This window comes from Quercus suber, unplaced genomic scaffold (genome assembly GCF_002906115.3).
Source record: "Quercus suber isolate HL8 unplaced genomic scaffold, Cork oak 2.0 scaffold_79, whole genome shotgun sequence".
Lineage (NCBI taxonomy): Eukaryota > Viridiplantae > Streptophyta > Magnoliopsida > Fagales > Fagaceae > Quercus > Quercus suber.
The window spans coordinates 1512295-1518386 of record NW_027069544.1 but is presented as its reverse complement, the minus strand read 5'-3'; the positions used below and the strand labels follow the sequence as shown (position 1 = coordinate 1518386).

Here is a 6092-nt window from a genome sequence, read left to right as displayed (position 1 = left end):
GGGCTGCTAGGCTAACTTGTTTATTATGGTTTTTTTTTTTTAAAATAATAAAATTAGTGTGGGGCCTTTAAGCTCCATTTGGAGGCCCAAGATAAGAAAAAAAAAAAAAAAACCTTTATAACACAAGATCCTTAGTATCACTATGAGATTAGGATCCTATGAGATCCTAAGATCCGAACAGGGATCCCATATAGCTCCCACTTTAGTAAAGATCTTAGTGATGTGGATCGTAGGATCTTAAGATGTGGATCGAGATAATGATAGCCATGGATAGAACTTCAAATCTTCCATTTTGAAATGTGACAGTATACTAATCATATAGCACTAGATGATAAAACTTAGTGAGAAAAAAATTATACTTGTTTTTTTTTTTAGAAACAAACACACACACACATACACAAGGGAGAGAGAAAGGGGTTCTAACACAAAGGTACATCACAACTCCACTTGAAAGCCATGGTGACTTTTATGAGAGGGTGAGATAAGTTATACTACACACAATATACTCTCTTAAGCAATGTGGGACAATTATCTTTTTTTTTTTTTGAGAGGTTTGAGGAATATTGATATGCAACTAACCTCTAAGCGGTTTATGAGTTTTAAGATCTTTCAATAGTGATCATGGGAGTTGAGAATCTATTATGTCTATTGGCCAGCATAAACAATTCATGACCACTAGTTAACAAATAGACCATGTGTAACGTCCCAGTCAACTTAAAAAAAAAAAAAAAAATCAATGACCAGGCTTTTATTTTGGGTTCCCACGTGCCAAGCCCCACCTAACCCCACTACCCACTCCCTCTTGGCTCTTCTTCTGGCCGGCTCCCTATTTTCTTTCTTTCTCTTTACCGAAACACACACACACTTACTTCCACAATCACTCGCCGGCCTCCACTCCAAACCACACCATCTCATCATCATTTTTCCGGCAAGATCACCGGAAAAATACTTTGGAACCCCAAAGCATCTTCATCATTTTATTTGAGGTAAAAATTTCTCATCTTTTTGGTGAGTTTTGCACTTTTTCTTGAGGTTATTTTTATTTAAACTTTAATAATAATATCCATGTGATTTATGAGTATTGGAAGTGATATTTATGTGTTTTTATGTATGAGTTTTGTATTGGTGGAATTATTTGATGAATGGGTATATCTTTTGTGCTATTGATGACTACTTAAGGGTTATGTATGGTGGAAAAAATTAGGAGTTTTAAGTAAAACATGTGATGGTTGGTGAATTTAATTTTTCCATTGCCATTGGGTTTATTGGAGTTAGTCGAAGTTCTAAATTTCTTGTCTTAGAGGATATATTGATTTTGCTTTCATGGGTCTCTTAATGATGTAGTGTAAATTTTATGGAAGTTAGTCATAATGCTAGAGATGATGTTAAATGGATTAACTCTATAAATTGGAGTTTATGCCTTGTGAATCAATTTGTTGAGAGATTATGGAAGTAGAATATATTATTATTGATGAGGTTAAATACTAGGCTTGCCTAATTAAGTGATTACTTGGCAATTCCTAAATTGTGGCTAGATGCAATTTCAAGCTCTATATTTATTGTGATAGGTTTACTTGATATTGTTTAGGTTCTAGCTAATCTCCTTGGAGCTTGGAGAATTAGGATTTTGCGGTTGTGAGGTAAGTAGCTTTTTAATGGGATTTTTGGAAAATAACCATGTTTCATAAATATTGTTTTTGAGTTCAACACATTTTGAAAAATTATATATGGATGTATGTTTTCTTAAAAGTATTGTGTTGTGACCCTATTTTTTATATATATACATATATATAATCATATATATATCATATATATATATGATTATATATGAAAATGCATCATATTTGGTATTGCATTTGGAGAAATGTATGAATTGTTAATATAGAAAAATGAGCATCTTTTATTTAATATTTGATAAGGAAATCTTGGATTTTATGGTTTATTAGAAAATTTAAAGATGCTTATCTTGTCTTGTTATCTGGCAAAATTGTTAGAAAATTTCTTGACAAGAATGAAGTTGAAAACCTTGCAAACTTTGTAGAAGTTAGATTATTTAAGGTTCTGAAACTACCTGGATATGAACTATGTGTTACAAAGTAATGTATACATGTGAGCTTTATGTGGTTTTGACACCATGCCATGTGTGATTTCCTGGTGATCACCCGATTTGGTTTCCGTGGTCTTTGTGACAATGGAATCAAATTCAGGTTAGTGCCCTTTCACTTTGGATGACGCGTTCTTCCCTGCTGTCTATAAGTGGAAGAGGTTCCTTGATTGTGTGTGGGTAAGGTTGCTGCCCATGGGGCCAAGAGACCACATGTAAGAGAGGTCTTATTTGACGCGCTCTCTCTACTGCCCATGGGGAGAGAGGAAAACCTTGAGGGTATGGGTGAGGCTGCTGTCTATGGGGCCAAGAGTCTACATATCAGAGAGGACAATATCATGCTAGTTGTGAATGGGTGGATCCCCTGACTGGTCTATGTGGTAGTGTGGTATATTTGAGATAAATTACCATATGTTAGAATTTATGGATTTGGAATTATACTATTATTGCTCACAGATAATAGCATATGGTTTCAAGATATTTACTTTGAGGAACTTATATTTCATTATTAAATCATTCTTATCATATTCCTATTATTATAGTAGATGAAACTGCATTTCCCCCACCCCCATTAAATATGCTACTTATTGGGCTCTGTCTCATTCTATTATTTTATAACCTTTTCAGAGTTGGAAACAGTCTTTTGAGACAGCTTTTTGGTGGCTAATAGTAGTTAGACTAACTACTGATGGAGGCTGAACTTTTGTAATGGGTATATTAGATGGTGTAAATCTTAGAATAGGCTTGACTCATTCTTTTATATATTAAAGTGGTTGTGATGTTATTTCCACTGATGTGACAAGTTGTGATATGTAATTAATTATTCAGACCTCTATTCTTTTGTGGCCAATGGTTCTTGTAATTATTGCTTAGAGCTTTGACTTACTTTGAGAGTATATTTAATGAAATTATTATGATAATTTTTAATGTTGGTTTTTGATATGATTTATGTGAATTGGATTGTCAAAAAAGGAAAATTTACAGGTTCTTTGAGATGTCTTTTTCATGCCTTAGACCCTTTGTGGTTTGGGGTGTGACACCATGGGTAAAATGGATGATAGCAAAAAGGGATTTAGTCTAGCCTATGGGCCCTAATGTAAGCCATTTGCAATTTTACAGATGACTTAAAAAAAAAAAAAAAAAAATTTGTGAAAGCCTACCAAGAAAATGAGAATGAGGTATGGGGTTCTCTCTAAATACAAGTCTTGGTCTAGGTAACCCATGAATTTAAGAAATATACCATAATGTTTAATAAGAGCACCACCCTTACAATTAAGAGCTAGACTTCAAACTCAAATCAATGGATATGCATTCGAAATATTTGGGCCTTCCATTAAGTAAAAATGTGTCAAGAAGCAAAACCTTGGAACAAGTGGTTCAAAAGATGTAGCAAAAAGTTCAAGGTTGGAAACAAAAAATTCTCTCCCATTCTTCAAGAACTTGTCTTATCAAAATAACAACTACAACAACTCCTATATATGCAATATCACCTACCTCACCTCTCAATTTCCACGAAAAAACATGAAATAAAATTGACTCTCCTTAAAGACTTGTTATGGGGCAAGAAGAGGAGAAAAACCAACGTATGTATGGGCATGAGATGATATTTGCAAACAAAAATGTGTGGGAGGTCTTCGGTATAAGAAGAATGTCACAGATGAATAATGCCCTCACAACAAAATTAGGTCGAGTATTTGGTGAGAGAAAACAAGATGTAGGTCAAGTTGTTGTCATTCAAATATCTTACAAGCAAGCCGGCTCAATAACTTTGTGGGCCTTAGGTGAAAATTTTAAGTGGGGCATTTTTTATATTTAAACATTAATCAAATTTTAAGTATAGAATAATAGAATCTAGTTATTGCAATTTTTCTAAAGCCCTGACCACTTTAAAGTCTAAATCTACACAAATAAAAATTAATTTATTACATAGTTCAATAAATTAGTGTCATTATAATAAAAATGAGTTGATATGATACACATCAAATTATTAATTAGTATGATAATTTATAATAATTGATAAAGTAAGAAAATGTGTTGTCCTATGATTGTGCAGCCTGTATAGTGTGCAACTGTGTAGTGTGCAACTATGTAGAAAATGTGTTGTCTAGCCTGTCCTATTTGCAAAAAATGTGCTGTCCTATGACTCCTATCAATCAATCATGTAGTGAAATAGACTAAAAAAAATATAATTTAAATTGAATAAATAGCAGACTCTACATCTTAATTTTCAGAAAGATAGAGAGGGGGAGAAGATTACCTCTGGTATGCCCACAGCTCATGCTGCCCCTTTTCAATTTTGAATTTACTGTGTATTGAAGGGAATCAACAAAGAAAGATTTCAAGCAAGACTGGAGTTTACAGAAAAAGATCAAGAATCAAGATGAAGAAAAGAAAGGTAAGAACATAGATGGAGAGGTAGAGCGATAGAGAGATGAGAGATTTTTCTTTTGTTTTTGAAATTTATAATCTCTATTTTAGCATATTTCAAGACAATTACGTTGTATTTTTAATGAATTTGTCTGGTATTAATTTTGATTTTAGCATACTTCAAGAATGAGTTAATAAATTTGTCTACTAAAATTTAATTTTGTTAGCTGAAGTTTGACTATTTTTATTTTTTCCCTTTTTAATCTTCTGCATTTTAGGATACAATGGGGCATTTTTAATGCATTTTATTGACCAATAAAAGTATTTACATTTTTTTAATTAAAATATATAGATAAATATATTATATATATATATATATATAACTTTTTTTTACAAGTGAGGGCCTTCTTTTATTTGGGGGTCTTAGGCGATTGCATCAATTGCATTGACTATTGAGCTGGCCCTGCTTACAGGGATAAATCTTTGGACATTTGATAAGGCAAAAAAGTAGTATATTTTATGCGAAGCTGAAGAAGAAACCCTAACTCACCTATTCATAAAATGCCTAATAGTAAAATTATTATGGGCACATTCCTCTTGGTCCATTATATTTTATAAAATGACTTTTAAATCAATAATTGAGTGGGTCAAAATTGTGTAATTAGCAAAATCTAACTTGCAGGTACTAAGAGAGGAAGAAATAGATTCCATATTATGCACATCAATATGTTATGACATGACAATGGGTGATTAGGAATAGAATGATAGACACAAAATGAAAGGGAAGTGCTTGATCTTTACTCTTAAGCTTGGAAAACTAATAGAATATACATTAATTGACCAAATCATGTAATAGGACTGTGCAGGTAATGTGAGACTAGTAGGAGCAACCTTTGGGATTCAAACACGTGATTCGTGCTTTGTGAAGGCGATGCTTTAAACGTGCCTTTTCCACTACAAAACCTTTCTTCCCATCCCAGAGTGGGAAGCCTCTAAAAAAAAAAAAAAAACTTTGTGAAAGCTTACCAAGAAAATGAGAATGAGGTATGGGGTTCTCTCTAAATACAAGTCTTGGTCTAGGCAACCCATGAATTTAAGAAATCTACCATAATGTTTGATAAAAGCACCACCCTTACAATTAAGAGCTAGACTTCAAACTCAAATCAATGGATATGCATTCGAAATATTTGGGCCTTCCATTAAGGAAAAATGTGTCAAGAAGCAAAACCTTGGAACAAGTGGTTCAAGGTTGGAAACAAAAAATTCTCTCCCATTCTTCAAGAACTTGTCTTATCAAAATAACAGCTACAACAACTCCCATATATGCAATGTCACCTAACTCACCTCTCAATTTCCACAAAAAAACATGCAATAAAATTGACTCTCCTTAAAGACTTGTCATGGGGCAAGAAAGAGGAGAAAAACCAACCTACGTATGGGCATGAGATGATATTTGCAAACCAAAATGTGTGGGAGGTCTTCGGTATAAGAAGAATGTCACACATGAATAATGCACTCACAACAAAATTAGGTTGAGTATTTGGTGAAAGAAAACAAGATGTGGGTCAAGTTATTGTCATTCAAATATCTTACAGGCAGGCCAGCTCAACAACTTTGAGGG

The 6092-nt window shown here is 33.2% G+C and overlaps 1 long non-coding RNA gene across 1 annotated transcript; it reads left to right on the top strand.

Moving 5' to 3' along the window:
- The first annotated feature begins 796 nt into the window (after positions 1–796).
- Positions 797–3031, top strand: LOC112017358 (uncharacterized). Its single transcript, XR_002883467.2, has 3 exons — positions 797–986; positions 1589–1640; positions 2732–3031. It is a non-coding gene; the product is annotated as an uncharacterized LOC112017358 (long non-coding RNA).
- The last annotated feature ends 3061 nt before the right edge of the window (positions 3032–6092 follow it).